This window comes from Rattus rattus, chromosome 17 (assembly GCF_011064425.1).
Source record: "Rattus rattus isolate New Zealand chromosome 17, Rrattus_CSIRO_v1, whole genome shotgun sequence".
Taxonomy (NCBI): Eukaryota; Metazoa; Chordata; class Mammalia; order Rodentia; family Muridae; genus Rattus; species Rattus rattus.
In genome coordinates this window covers 14,746,000-14,762,065 of record NC_046170.1, presented here as the reverse complement: position 1 = coordinate 14,762,065, position 16,066 = coordinate 14,746,000, and the positions used below count along the sequence as shown (strand labels likewise).

At 41.9% G+C, this 16,066-nt stretch overlaps 1 protein-coding gene and 1 pseudogene across 1 annotated transcript in view; both read left to right on the top strand.

Moving 5' to 3' along the window:
- The window catches only part of LOC116886619, a 37,524-nt gene that overhangs the window by 18,868 nt on the left and 2,590 nt on the right, over positions 1-16,066 (top strand). The window lies entirely within an intron of this gene.
- LOC116886676 lies at positions 11,486-13,003 on the top strand (annotated as a pseudogene).

Here is a 16,066-nt window from a genome sequence, read left to right as displayed (position 1 = left end):
AATACATTAACATTAATAAACTAGATAAAATAAGAGAAATTATGGGATCCATCAGATAAGAATTACAGTCACAATGTTCAGTCCATTTGTATTTGACAAAATTGGAGATGGTTCTTCCTTCTCTAAATTATATTAGTCTAAAATTTTGTACCTAAATCACTTTCTATCACTTTTTATGCTTTCATATCCTGTATCTATCATAACTTGCATTTCTTAGCCATAATACATCCTCTGAGACTAAAAGTACTATTGTTAATTCTAAATAATTTAAGGGTTTATGTCTTTCATTTTATAATTTTACACCTCTTTGTGGATATATGGTCTTTTTTCTTTTTCTTTTTGCAGCTTGCACCAGAAGAATATTTTTGCTCTGATTTAGAGAAGGATGCAATGGTGGAGTGCAGACCCGAGGGGAGGGTAGATGAATGGAGTTGAGCTGCAGGATGTGAGGTTCACAGAGAATAAATAAGAAGTTAAAAAAATAAGAAATGAGCACAGTGGAGATGAAGCAGTGAGTGCTTGGCATGGAGAGGTTTGACACTGGACTGGGCATTTTAGGGATGGGGTGGGATTGGGGTGGGTTCTGGAGTAGTAAGGATGGTGTCTGTTCTTGTCTTTTAGGGAAACTCCTCGGTCTTCTCCCATCCCTCCTCTGCCTCTACCCCCACCTCCAACCGCCATAACTACCTCCTACCAGAGTGGTGGCTTCTGGGCATCGGCCTCTTTCTGCTCAAGCTCTTCTATATGCTCGGGGGTGGTCCATGCTTTTAAAAGTCCCAGGCAGTGGTCACACCACGCACACTCTCCTGGCATCCTCATCCTCTCTCAGGACTTATGGTGCCAGAGCGGTTGTCGCAGGCGTTCTGATGCTGCTGTGGACTGTCCATCGAGCCCTGCTTTCTGAGCCTCCCATGTCCACCCTGTTCCTGTCCAGGTTCCTGGCTGTCACATTCCTGCACGATGGTGAACAAGTTTTCTTTTCTGATTCTCATAACAAGAAAAGGTTAAGACTAAACTATCTAATCTTCAACCCCATCTGAGATCTGAGGAGAAATGTTGCCTGAAGAAAAGGAAATTCAGAGCAAACAGCTTCCAAATCTAAAGAAATGACAGAAATTGTTGGCTACCCTGGGAGTCAGTCAGCAAATATTCCTGTGTCACTGTGGCATCCACCTTCAACTCACTGGGCCAGGAGCTCTGACTACAATCCTTTGAAGGGTCACTTGAAGGACTATCCTATTTTTTTTCCACAAACTGGGACTACAGACTTCCCCATGATCAACTTCTCCAACGTCTGGACAGCTTTCTGGCAGCAGTGGAGGTAAGTGGGTAGTATTTCACCCAATGGCCACTTTATCACATTTGAAGGAAACTCCAGGTAGGGTTCTTTAGAGCCCATCATCTTCTTCAGAATAGATTGGGGACACTGCCAGGAGTTGAGGTCTCTCCCACTGTGAAAAGCCTTTAACTACTAGGACATCTGAAATGGCAGATTCTTCAGATTTCTAAAGAATTTGAGAACCACCTTTGTATGGAAAGTCTATCTCAGTGGACAAATGTGACTTTTTCCCCAAGGGATTTACTTCCTGCTTAACTTTAAAAACATACACAGGAAGTTAAATAAAGCTTATTTCTGTACCTAACTAAAGCAGTACCTAACATGACTGGAAGACTGATTATTTACAGTTGGAAAGTACTAGCTTGCATTCCTTAATTATCCATGGCAGTGTACAGTAGTAATTTTATAGAATTAGAATTTTACACCACATTATGAATAAGTTGCATATACTTATATCTTAAAAATGAATTGAATCATTTATGCAAGTACAATTTTAAATTCTATCTTCATTCAAAATCCATGCCATCCTAAAATATTTGAGATTTGGTATTGCTTTCTAGTATAAATAGAGGTAAGTAATCTATGATTTTTGACATTTTAGCCCCTTTCTCCTGCTTTCCTACAACATTAGATAGGAGAGAAAAAGATTTGAGGAGAGAAAGAGAAAGGAAGAAAGACATCCCTGATTCTAATCTCCTTTACTGTTTCCTCACTGACCATGGCCAGTAAGAACTTGCAACCACCCCCTAACTGACAATAAACATCTATAACCCACGGCAGACAAATAACCACCCACCCATCCTTCCTCTTGAGAATGAGGGGGTCATGGTCTTTTAAGTTGCATCCAGCTGTGTGTGGGTTGACAACATTTTTTTGGGACCTTACAACAATTGGGATATTTTCCAAATCCTGGGAGATCTTGCAGAGTCCTATGCTTCCAGGCCCTGAATGTGGCAGGATTAACTGAAGTCCTGGCTACATTAACAATGGAAAATACAAACATACATTCCTACCATTTGAGGAAGGTCACCCAATATCTACCCCTTGAACTTTGCTCAAAACAATTAGTCAATTAGCTTTTTATTTATCATCAGGTCACTCCTTAATAAACAGGCAGAAAGGAGACAGATTGTTTGCCAAAATTATATTAATTGCTTCTAAGCCAGTCACCAATAGAGTTCCTGCCGTCCTTTGAAGTCTCATCAGAGAGGCTCTATTTTGCACAGACTCACAATACTTATGTCTCCCATGTGGCAAACTAAAACGGACTGTTAAGATCTGCTTAAATAATTCAATAGTTTTCCCAATCCAAAGTCTCCCACCCTCCTCCAAAAAGACAAGAGATTCCTCACAAAAACGAGTCCACTCACTCCGGTACCAGTTTCTATATCAGTCACATTTCTGTTCTGCAGAAAAATACCATGACCAAAAACAACCCAAGGAATATATTTCTTCAAGTTGTGGAAAGCAACCCCAACTGCAAAATTATTTTGTTGCTACGTCATAAATGTAAGGTTGCTACTGTTTTGAGTTGTAAATATCCTGTATAAAGTCTGTCTCATATGTGATTGTTCCCTGAAGGGGTTGCAACCCACAGGTTGAACACTGCACCTTGTGTCTGGAGGTGGTTTGGATGGTTTGAGTTTTTGTTTGTTTGTTTGTTTTCCTTTTTCTCAAAACCTAAATGCTGATAAGAACATAGGCCAATATCAGACTCTTCAATTTTATTCCATTAGGCATTGGGTCTGTCCTCATGATATTAACATGCTGGTTTTTCTTTTTTACTATTCCCCAAATGAACGTGAAATCATTAAAGGTGATGCCTCCCGCAGTGGTTTACTGTCTTATTAGTTAGCAGTGTCTGACTGCCCTGCTCATTTGTGCTTTCATGTGAGTTCTGAGATTTTTTTTTTCATTCCCATGAAGCTCTGCATTGGGATTATGATGGTATGGATTTAAACCTGTAGATGACTCTGGTAGGATTCAATATAATAATATAAATCATACTGATACATGAAAATGAGAGGTCTCTTCATTTTCTGCTTTCTTCAGTTTCTTATTTTTCTTAATGATTTCATTTTAACAAGTCTTCACTTCCTTAGATATTACAAGATTTTTATTCTGAATGGGTTTGTTTTCTTGGCTTCTTTCATTATATTTATTGTTGGTATACAGGAGTTCTATTGATTTTACTGTGATTTTAGTGAATTTGCCCATGAGTAATAGGAGTTTTCTAGTGGAATCGTAGTGGTCTTTATATATGAATCATATCACCTGCAAATGAGAATACGCTGACTGCTTTCGTTCATATTGACATGCCTTTCCATCTTTCTATTGTCATATTATTTGGATAAGACTTCACATACTAGTTGAATTAGATGAAAAGAATGGACATCTGTGACTTATTCCTGATTTTAGTGGAAATCCATTATGATTTCCTCCAGTTAGGATGCTGTTGTCCTTGTATATTGCCTTTATAATGTTAAGGTATGTCTTCTCCATATCCCAGATTCTCCAGGACTTTTGCATTAATCACTGTGGGATTTTGCCAAAGAGATTGTCTGACTCTACTGCAGTGATCATGTGTTTCCTGTTCTTGGTTTTATGTGGTGAATTGTTTATTCATTTGTATTTGTTGAAACATTCTTGCACCTCTGGAGTCAAGCCAGCTTCATAATGGTACTTGATACTTTTGGTAAATGTCTGAATTTTATTTTCCAGGATATTATTGAGAAATTTTTCACTTAACTGTTCCTTCCAATCTTAGTTTCTTTTCTATGCTGTGAAGAGACACCATGAGAAAGGGAACTTGTAGAAGAAAGATTTTATTGCAGATTACAGTCTTAAGGATCATGAGTCTCTGATCATTATGCTGGGGTACATGGCAGCAGGTAAGTCACCATGTTTCTAGAGAACTGGCTGAGAGCTTACATCTTATGTGCAAGTCGGAGACAGAGAAAGTTAGTGTCAACTATAGATGGTGTTGAATTTGGAAACCTCAAAGCCCAATCCCATACACTCCTCCAACAAATCCATACCTTATAATTCTTCCAGAACATTTCCACTAACCAGGAACAAACACTCATATATATGAGTTTATGGAGGCCATTATCATTCAAATCACCACATTCCACTCCCAATTACCCATAGGTTCTTAAACATATCATAATAAAAATACATTAGCTCAGCTTCCAAAACCCCTGTAGTCTTTCGGTCTCTACACAGTTTATCCACAGTGCTTTATGCCACTCCAGGCAGTCCCTTAATTAATCCTCCTATGAAATCACAAGGCAAATTACACACATCCAATGTGTAATGCCAAAAATATATGGTATCATTGCAAAGGGAAGTTGGGAATGTGGTGAGCCAGTTCAAGGCATAGACCCAACAGGGCACACTCTAAATTCTCTACTTCTGATGGATGACAAAGGGATTAGATGGGTCCACTCCCCTGGCTTTGCTGATTGCAACATAAATCCTAAAACTATGTTGTATCGCATAGATCTGTGGTACTTGTGTTTTCATTGTCACTCATTTCTAGGAATTTTAATTTTTCCTTATGTATTTCTCCTTGGCCCTTTCAGTAGTGTGTTGTTTGTGTTGTTTGTGTTGCTGACTTTCCATGAGTGTGTGCACTGACTGTACTTTCCATTGTGTGACACCAGTTTGATTCCTGTGTGCTCAGATAGAATGCAAGACACTCCTTCAACTTTCTTATATTTCCTGAGCATTGTTCTGTGTCCTAATCCATGGTCAGTTTTGGAAACAGATCCACAGGGTGATAGAAAATGTATGTATAATTCAGTGTAGTTTGTTATGTCCATTTGACTGATGATGTCACTTAATTCTGCTCGTCCTGTTTTGTTCATTTGCATATGATCTGTCGAGTGTTCAGAATACTCTTAAAACCAATTACAACCTCTATTATAGCTAATCTGTAGTTTCATATCTATCTGATAATATGTACTTTTATACTTGGGAAGCCTGTGTTTAATACGTATTTATTTAGAATTTTAGTATCTTTTGGTAATTGCAAAGTATGAATGAATTTCTTTACATATTCTGGACAGGATTGGTTTGAAATCTATTCTGTCAGCTAGGTAGAGAAACTGCATAGAATTGCTATAGGGACATGTTTCTTAGGTCTGTTTCCCTAGTATATCCTCTATATCTCTCATGATGGTAATCCTGTTTCTGACTAAATATATGTCTGTTTACTGGGGAATTGAGTTTAGTGATATGCAAATATTATTTAAACCTCTGTATTAAATTTTGTCATTTTGTTAATTTTTGTGGTTTTTATTGGCTTCTTTGATTGACTGTCGTAGTTTTATTAAATTATATCCTGTTTCCTCTAGTATTTTATTCTTCCCTTCAAACTAAAGTATTCCTTTTAGGATCCTCTACAGCGCTGTCTTACTGGTTATTCATATTGAATTTATTTTTAGTATGCATTAGTCAGCACAGTAGCTGGGCAGCTGCCTGCCCTCCATGGTATCAGATCTACTTTCCAAACAATAACGCTCAACTCTTACTGCCTGTGTAGCATCTTGGCTGCTCTTTGTTCCACGTGGACAGCCCTCAGGACCAGGTTCTCCTCTCTTTTAACCCATGGCTGCTGTCCTCTTCCTCTCTCCTCTCCATCACATCGGTTCGTCTTTTCTTCTTTGGCAGCTTCTTCTTCCTTCTTCCCTCCTCATGATCCTCTCTAGCAAAGCCCTCAAAAACTCACCTCCCCCATCTGTCTGCTGTGCAGCTGTTGGCTGTTGGCTTCTTTATAATCACAGTTAACTGGGAGCAGGGTCAGCTTTTTTGGGGTTAACCAGTCTTGAGTTCTACAAATTAGCATTAAATACAAGCAGCATTAGGCCAATCCACTACAGGGATTTCTTTTGTTTTGTTTGTTTGGTTTGTTTGTTTAATTTTCATTTACCTTTTTACTTGTTATTTTATTTTTGGCTATTTTTTATTAATCGGTTATTTTATTTATTTACATTTCAACTGTTGTCCTGCTTTCCACACTCCCCTCATCAAACCTTACATCCCATTTCTGCTCAGCTTTGCCTATGTGACAGTGCTCCCCCACCCACACATATCCATTCCCACCTCACACCTCTAGGACCTCCATTTGGTGGAGCAACAGGCCTCACCAGAGTCAAAGGCCTAGCACCTCATTGATGGCAGATAAGTCAAACCTTATCTGCCCTTATCCATCTTTGTGTACACTTGGGTGAGCAATTTGGTCCCTAGGAGCTGTGGGATTGGTGACTGAGGGTCTGGTTAGAAGACCAACTATGGCTGCTTTCTCTTCTTTTTCTGGTTATATGTGAAATTATGTTTGTGTGCTTTTCTTTTTTGAAATTATCGAGAAATGATTAATTTCTTGTTTTTTCTTGGGTATAGTTTTGCTCATTGTCTTGGAATTTTCGTCTTATTATCCTCTGTTGTGCTTTCTTATACAAAAAATTAGTTTAAATTTGGAATTGTCATGAAATGTCTTGATTTCTCCATTTATGGTGATTGAGAATTATGATGGGTACAGGAACCTGGGTCTGCATTACATCTGCCCAGGGTTTTCTGGCTTTTGGTGTCTCTGTTGAGAAGTCTGGTGTAATTCAGATAGGTCTGAATTTGCTTGTTACTGGATATTTATACTTAACCCCTTTTAATGCTCTTTCTTTGATCTTTGCATTTAGTGTATTAATTATTATGGGAATGGAGGAATTCTTTCTGGTATAATTAATTTGGCGTTCTGTAGGCTTATTGTACCTTTATGGCCTTTTCTTTCTTTACCTTATGGAAGTTTTCTGCTATGATTTGTTGAAGATATTTACTGGACCTATGAACTAAAAATTTTAATCCCCTTCTATATCTATTATACTTAGGTTTGGACTTTTAATTTGGCCTGAAATTCACGGATGTTTTAGATTCAATAAACCATACAATATTTATCTAAATGGCTGTTTTGTGTTTTGTGGGGTGACCTCTTTGACCCCAACTGTTCCATTTAGTAGCACGTTAGATAATGAGACATTATTAGGAATGGTGACCTCTTGCTTGTAAACTATATGAAAATAGGGAGGTGACTTTATGTGTGTCAAGTATCAGTAGTCCCGGGTGGTCTGGGCTCCTTGTTGGATTCCCATGACGACTCCGGACACAACAGAAAACAAGCAGAATTCCTCATCAGAGAACTTGATTTATATAATGGAGAACATTTCTAAGTTATGTTATAAAATATCTGACACACTGTGATCTCAAAGAATGTGTTATTCACTGAAAACTATTGTGTGGTATAGCATCGCCATGGCACAGACATTTAATACAAGCGTTGTTTCTTTCTTATAAACATGGACTTTCTTACATTACAGCTCACCTACCACGCACCTTTATTGCAAAATAATAAAGTGCTTTATGTCCAGAGCAGGTCAAGGCATGACTTGGAAGTAAATGAAGAAAACTAAACCAATGGAAATTCTTTGAGTTGAAGGATTTTAGAGAGATTGTGGAGAAGCAAAATGAATGCCCTTCTTCTGGGAGGTCAGTGAATTAGGAAGGACAGTTGGGAGCTTTACTTGAATTCAGCATTTGACTCCTGAGACTTCATTGGTAAAATTAATGTCTGGAATTTTGTGTTGTAAAACAACACATTGGCTCTGCAGCTTTTGGCAAGGGCCATGGACAGAGAGATCACACCAGCTGGGGACAATCTGAAAGGAAATCAGGTTTTCTTAAGTCACCTGAGAAGTCCTCAAGGAGAGAGGAATGAATGGGTAGCACCATAATAGAAGGCTTTAGGATCTCGTACAGTGCTACTCTAGATGCCTTGAAAATAGAAGCAGAAAATGAAAAGCTAAATGACTTCACAGGAATTAGCTCAATTCTGATTATGATTATTTCATATTGGTATTTTATACTTGATTCATTTTTTAACAGATTTAAAACAAGAGCCTTTGGTTTTAATTCGAAGTGGTCTTAGCATCACAAAATGCTTACAACCCCTGTATGGCGCCCGGCATCTAACACTATTGGGCTAGAGATTCTACTTTTAAATGCATCACCATCGACAGCTTCCATTTAACCAGCAGGTGTCCATGCCAGGCAGACACTGAGCAGGTTGTATGTTCTGTTAATCTCCACAGCAACCCAATTCAGCAGAAACACCTCCATTTTACAGGTGAAGAAACCACAGCTCAAAGCAAATGAGTGTCAGGGTCCCCTCAGTCTCACTGGCTGTCACTTAGACCCACATCCTTCTCTGTAAAGGGAAGCCATGGGCCTGATGTGGGCTGTGCAAGCTGACTCTCCTGAGATGATCCATGCTATTCTTGAACCTGGGAGAATTTAAGACAAGGTGACCCACAGACTCCTGGGATAGATTCTGCCTCTGGTCCTAGGGTGGGACACAGATCCCTTGCTGTGGGTCTCTTCTCATCTGAGGAGTCTGCTCCCATGTGTCAGCTTCTATGGCAGTGGTTCTCAATACTCCTGGTGCTGTACCACTTTACAGCTCTTCATGCTGTGATGACTCCCACCATTAAATTATTTCATTGCTACTTCATAACTAATATTGCTACTCTTATAAGTCATAACATGCTAGGTATTTGATATGCAATGTGTCTGATATGCACTCACCAAGAAGGGGTCGCTACCCAGAGGTTTAAAAACATTCCTCAATAAACTCTTTTTTTTTTTAAAGAAAGACGTTCATCCCAGAAGGACCTGCAGCAGTTATAAGAGCAGAGATGCCCTGTAGTAGTGACAAGTTTTAGCAGGCCCAAGGCTGCTTGCCTTAATGACAACAGACATTCCTGGCTAAAGGGACAATCTGAAATCACTGTCCCCCCGACATTTCTTACCTCAGTTTTCCTCCATTAAAGTGTCCGTCTCCTTGGACATGTCTGTCCAGGAAGCCAGTCCCTGTAGTCTCTGATACAGACAGAATGCTAAAGGCAAGAATGTTTCCCTCTGTTGGCCCACAGTCACTTCTACAGAAGTAAGTTCAAATCCCCTATGGGTAAATGTGTGTCTCTCACATAATGTGTGAGACTTGAAATGTCATCCATTTGAGTTGACAAAAACCAACTCTCACTTCAGATTTACAGCTGACCAACAATTAGTTTCAGGAGAACACAGAGGCTGGCCAGGCCTGCAGAGTCAGATCCCCTCCCTGCCTGGGATAATCCCACCCACAGTAGACTTCAGCTTCACCTAGCAGCTGTTATCAGAAAAATCTGACCTTAAGATTCTGAGTCCACATATGCATAAACCCTAAAGTTGATAGATGGCGGATATGGGGGTTTTCTCCACTTTCAAATCATTCTGGCCATTTCTCTCACCTGGACTGCCCTCTGTTCTCTCAGGTCTGTTGGTCCTGGAAAGACCTGGGTTCTCCTTAAGGCCTGGGGTGTGGAGGAGAACCATTTGTTGTGGAAATGAGCATGGATCAAGAATGTAGCCCCACTCTGACTGGGCAACTGAGCTCCAGAAAATCTTCCCCAGTCACAGAACTGGGTCATGTGGGAGCCACACTGTTTCAAAGGGAGAGCTCATTGCTTTCTCCTGGAAGAAGCACTTGGGGGTTGACTGTCACTTCTGAGCCTTCTGTTCTAAGTCACTTCTCAGAAGGGGCACTTTGCTCTAAGTCCTCTGTGGGGCACACCCAGCACTGTGGCCTGAGGACCTTTGGTTGTTTCAGCTCTGAGCTGGGAGGGGGAGCTAGCACACTGACTTGAAGAAGTTTTCACAGCTGATCCTGATCTGAGGAACAGGTGCTTTTAAAGAAGCATGTGAAAGCATCTCCTGCAGGAGAGCCCACTCTGCAGGGAAAGTCACACAGGACAGCGAAAAGTGACTTCCCAACTTCCACAGGGGGAGAACCAAGGAGGGCATCAGATGGGTAGTCAGAGAGGTTGAGAAAGGCCTGCATCTCCCTGAACGTCTTCCCTCAACCATAAGTCCCACCACTGTCCCAGGTGCACACCTGAGGCTCAGCAAAGCCTGCCACCTGCTGGGGTCCCTCAAACTAAACAGTGAGTGTAGAACTGTGCAAAACACATCTGGGGATGGGGAGACACAAGTCTCAGGTGGACCTGGCCTCACTTCCTGTAGGCTCCTAAGGCAGGGCAAGTGCAGGGCGTCGCTAGTCCAGATCTCAAATGTCTTGGGCTGAAGAATTGGGAGATGCCAGGGGCAGGGGCAGGGGCAGGGGCAGGGGCAGGGGCAGGGGCAGGGGCAGGGGCAGGGAGAGCAGGGCAGAGCAAAGTCAAGCCCCCGCCAGCCTGCTGATAGGCTATGGGCCTGAGGAAGTGTAGTAGCAGAGCCTGACCTTGTTCTCTCTGGTGGGGAAGGCACCAAGGTGGGGATGGGAAGAGTTGGGGGAACTCATAGCCTCTTGTCCCCCAGCCACAACTGCCAGTGCTTGGCAAGCAAAAAGCCAAAGAGGCTCCAAGGATCGCCTGATTTCAGGATCTCATTGTCCTCATGGGTGTCCAGGTTGAAGGCTGTGCTCAGCCTTGCCAGAAGCCCCTTGGACAGGTAGAGCAAGCACAGCTGGACTAAGACCACCATGGGCTTGCATTGGGACCCAGGTCAAGTGGCCACAGAGGGGCACCAGGCAGCCTGGCCACAGCCCCTAGCCTGTGCACACCCAGGCCACAGCAGCTCTTTTAGTCCCTCCCACTAGTACCCCCTTCCCCTGCCTTCCAGGCTTGTTCTCTCAGTAGGGAGCTCCCCCACAACCACAGCCAGCAGCCACTCAATGACCCTCACTTTATTCTTGTTAACCATAATGGCTAGTTATGAAGTCTCATTGGGAAAGTGTATTGATAAGATGAAAGCCTTAGAAGAAAACTGGAAAGACTTATAAAAATAAATAAGAAAGCTCTCCTCCCAGTAGCAGATTGGCAGTTCCAAGTCCGGAGACCTCATGTCCAGTGTAGAACCCAGCATGCATTGCTGTGGCGAAACTGCCTGCTTAAGAACCTTCCTTCCTTTTCATTCTCGTGAGAGTCTGACTTTAATTTTTTAATTTGTATTGGATATTTTCTTTATTTCCATTTCATGTGTTATCCCCTTTCCCTGTTTCAATTCTCCATGAAGCAGAGTCCAGCTCACAAGCCTGAGCAGCTGCAGCCACAGTGCACCATGGCTGATCCCAGGGTATACTGTTTCCTCACCAAGATCCTGTGCACCCACAGGGGCCGCATGACCCTTAAGGAACTGCAGAGTATGATCAGGCTCCTGAGGCAGAGCTCTATGAGCTGCTGGAGGCCACAGAGCAAGATTGCTTCCTGCTGTGAGGGACTGGAGACCAGGCAGGGATAGCTATGTGGGTGGAGGCTACAACTGAAGCCTGTGGCTTCAATCTCAAGTGTAGCCAGGGACCCTGCTACAGATTGTCCAAGCCTCTGCAAGCTTACTCTGCTCGGTCAGTGCCACTATGCACAGTCCCAGAGAAACCTCTGCAAATATTCTCACCAAGGTCTTTAGGAACAGAGCTTCCAGGTCCTAAAGAAACATGAACTCTCTGGGCTTCATCAAGAGGAACTGGCCATCTTCCTGGTACAAAGCAATGCTTTTCTGGTGCAAGAGTTACTACAATGGAGACAGCCACAAACAGATTTGCTTGAAGCCACAGCCATGCAAGAGAGTCCAAGTCTGTGAGCACTTCACCCAGGGCAACTGCAGTTACCTCAAGTGTCTCAGGTCTCATAACCTGATGGACAGAAAGATGTTGACCTCTGTGACTGAGCACGGGCTGAGTTCTGATGGGGTCCAGAACATCAATGTCATCTGCAACAACAAACACATTAGGAGGGGACCCACAGGCATGAGAGCTCCCTCTCCACATCACAGAGGCAGGTCACACAGTGACAGAAGCATAAGCCGAGACGGCTTCCTTCCAAACAGTCTAGGATTTCTCTCACATGTCTCATTTTGGCATCTGGTTCACCTAGCACAGATGTCACCAGCTGTAAGGATTCCCTGGAGGATGTGTCTACAGCTGTCACTCAGGAGGTCAAGAACCTGGGGACCCAGGACTCTGCACAGCTTTCCTTGGTCTTGAAAGAGCCGCCCCAAAATTTGGGGAGCCTCTCACTCTAGTCGCGGGATGGAGTTCCCCAGGAAACACGAGTAGCCGGTCTTGATGTAACAGCAAGAGGTAGCGTTTATTAACGAGATCTCGGGCCGAAACGTGTCTCACGCAGGAGACAGAGGAATCGACCCCAAGACTCAAAATTTAAGGCTTTTTATAGGGGAAGGTAAAGGGATTCAGTGTGGTTATCAGCAAGGGAAATAGGTACAAGGTCTCATATGTAAGCAGTACGTGCGGGCTGGGGTGTTCTCAATATAGGAGAGCGTCTTATCTTTATCTGTAGAGCAGGGAGTTGTCCGTCCGGATGGCCCCCGACTCAGCGGAGATGGTGGCTGCTAGTTCCTGGAACAATCCCTTGACCTTGTTTTTAGGCTTGGCCAGGCACATCTCAGGCCTGCTCTGTCCTGTCCCCTTATCTGCTGTTCTTTTGCAGTTTTTATGAAGTTTTTATTTTAACTCTTCAGTCTCATCTAAGGCTGCTGGTGTCTGAGGACCCAGTCACATGAAAACAAGCCAGGGGTTTTCTGAGAATGGAGATCTGGATGGCTTCTTTTCTAGGAATCCTACTGATTCTTTGTAAACTTTGCCTCCTCTGCTGGCTTTCCTCTTGATGCAGCAAAAAGAAAGGAAGCCATGTCCTTGAAAACAGGCATGAATTCTGGACGCCGCATGGAGGTCAAGAGAAAGAATGCCTCCTTCCCAGATCTAGATTTAACTTTGGTAATTGTTATCTGTCTATAAAACCTACAATATCAAATACATATTTCAGTCATCCGAAGTAGAGTCCTCTGCAGTAAGAACTAATGATTTTGATTTAGCCTGGTATCTGATGTTATATCCCTCATTTCATTTCTGGTTTTTAATTTATGCATTGTCTCTCCAGTGTGTAGTTAGTTTGAGGGAGGGGCTGTCCTCTTGTGGATCTTCTCAAAAAAAAAAAAAAAAAAAAAACAGCTCTTCGCTTCCTTGAAGCTTTGTATTGTTCACTTTGTTTCTAAATGTTTCATTTGAGGCCTGAGTTTATTTCCTGCGTTCAAATCCTACCAGACTCTCTATAGGATGAGGCTTTGCCTGACCTTGGTAACAGCAGCATGTAATAAATGAAGCTTTTCCTGTTCTCTGTAGTGGTGATGACGTCAAATTCTCACTGAAAACCATGCACAGCCCACTTTTAGGCTGTATTAAAGTAGCCCACCAATTCAGTGTTCCCTGCAAGGTGCCATGGGACAGTAGTAACATGAGTCTGCACGCACCTTGACAGATTTCACACACACACACACCTGACATGGTGCACATTCTTTGCACACCAAGAATAAAGTGAGCAGTGAGGAAAATGCACCAATAGTGGAATTGATGGAGGAAGCAGTGGGGAAGCTCGCACTTAGAGTTACTTGAAGGCCCTATGCAGGCTCTCCTTCTGTTGGAGGCTAAACTTGAAACACAATGTGGTTCTTTATTTTCATTCTCTGTAGCACACAGGAGTAGGGTGGAAACTAGGGCTTTGAGCATGTTTGGCAGGTACAGTCACAGTGAATTAAATCCTAGGGCTAGAACACTATTAATCTTCTACAATATTACAGAGCAGCCTGGAGGAAGATACTCAGCTGACAATGTGGCCATCTCAAGACAGACCCTGACAATGGCTGACAGACTTGTCTGAAGACTGGAAATATTTGCTAATTCAGAGAGAAAAGAAGCCCCTCCGTCTACACTGTACTCTAAGGACAGTTTATTCAGGTTAGGCATGACATGAACTATTGTCTCATGTCACAGATGTCAGCACAAAGTATCCAAGGTATTGTATGCCAATGGCAGCAACAGAACAAAGCACACAGTGTCATGAAGACATAAATTATGAGTATGTGTAGCAAGACCCAGCCTCATCCAGGTTCTTAGATAGTAACTGAGAACCTCAAATACGGTAGTGATGTGATAGTGTGGGGTGAATCTAGTTACAACTAGTTTCTATTGTGACACAGATGACTCTTTTGTGTCATGGTCAGCTTATAATGAATGAGTAAAAGACCTAAGCTAGAGAATAAGCAAAGACTACATTGCTTCTCTAGCTGAAGAGTTTTAAAAACTCCTGATGTGACAGCAAGTCTTTGTGGACATTCTGGATTATTCCTTCTGTACTTTAACTCTCTGAGTCACCTCCACTCTCAGTAAGTTACTTCATTTCCATAAATTTGAAATTAGTCACCTGGAAAAAATGCCTTATCAATGGGATCCCAGATTTGCCATGGAAAAGGGGTAGCTTGAACTGTTCCACCTAGGTTCTGGGCTTGCACAGGCCTGCTCTCCAAAGAAACATGTGTTCACAGCTACAGGTTGCTTTCACTATGGATGCTCTTGAGGTCCTCCCTAAACTGCTTATATTAAGATAATTTTCTTTCTATCGAAAGAATTCATTATGCCAAGCTGGCTTACAGGAATCTAGTTTCTATTTGGTATTTTATAAGATGTGCATAATGTATATGATCATCACTGATGATAGCTGAAAGATATGCTCTAATGTGGAAACTCAGTGATGCTGGAGGACAATTCTGAACCCACAATGAGCAGTGGGGACACCAGGCCCCTCTACAGATGCCTGGCAACCTAACACATTGAGCATGCACGGCTCAGTACGTTACCTGTGAATACACATCTCCTGAGATCTCTCTATTTAATTGTAGGTGATCCTGTCCACCTAATACAGCACATGCCCTGGAAGGACAAAAGCCATCTGCAGGAGATGTGGTGATGACTCACAGGTTAGAAAATCTGCTGCTCTCTCAGAAGAACAACATGGTCCCTAATAATCATCTACAACAGTTAATGTGACACTTCCTTTTGGATTATGAGGTAAATTAATGCAGGACAGGTCACAGAATACAGTAGAAGAAAAAGATCCATTGACATAAATGATAAAACTAAGTCTAATCTACAACAATAAAAACAAAGGACAAGAGCATCTATCAAATGTTCCCAGCACGACTTTGAAGGTCAGTATCATTGGGGTTAATATTGATGCTGTATTGCAAGAAAAGCTGAAGCACATGGTTCTCCATTAGGATGACTTCTGTATTCCTTTCTGAATGTTGTCAATTTTTTTGCAGCAATGAGTGTATTCAATATGTGGTGCACAGGGTCAATTCTGAATGTTTGTTGTAGACTCTTATATACTGAGATTAGGAGAACACGTGACAGCATGGATAAAGTATGGCAGGGATTACACCATAAAGTGGCATCTGAGAGAAAGCCACATTATCCACACAGAAGATACTCACACTGGGTATCCCTTGGTGACTTTGAATTCACTGTTTAACCCAGGCTCCCTGGAACATGCAGAGATCCATCTCTAGCTGTCAGTTCTAAGTCCACAGGAGGGGACAGAACCCTTGAATATGAAAGATGGTCTTAAGATCAAGAGATAAGGGGTTGGGGATTTAGCTTAAGATTCAAAAAATAAAAAGAAATCAATTTTTATTCTTAAGGAATGCAATTAACAAAACAGGATTAAATGAATTAATATAAATATTTAAAAGTGTTTTAAAAATGAAAATAGTAACAAGAACATATAACTATGAAACAACAAAAAGAAAACTTCAATTAAAATCATGGCAAAATATTTCTAAACAGCATAT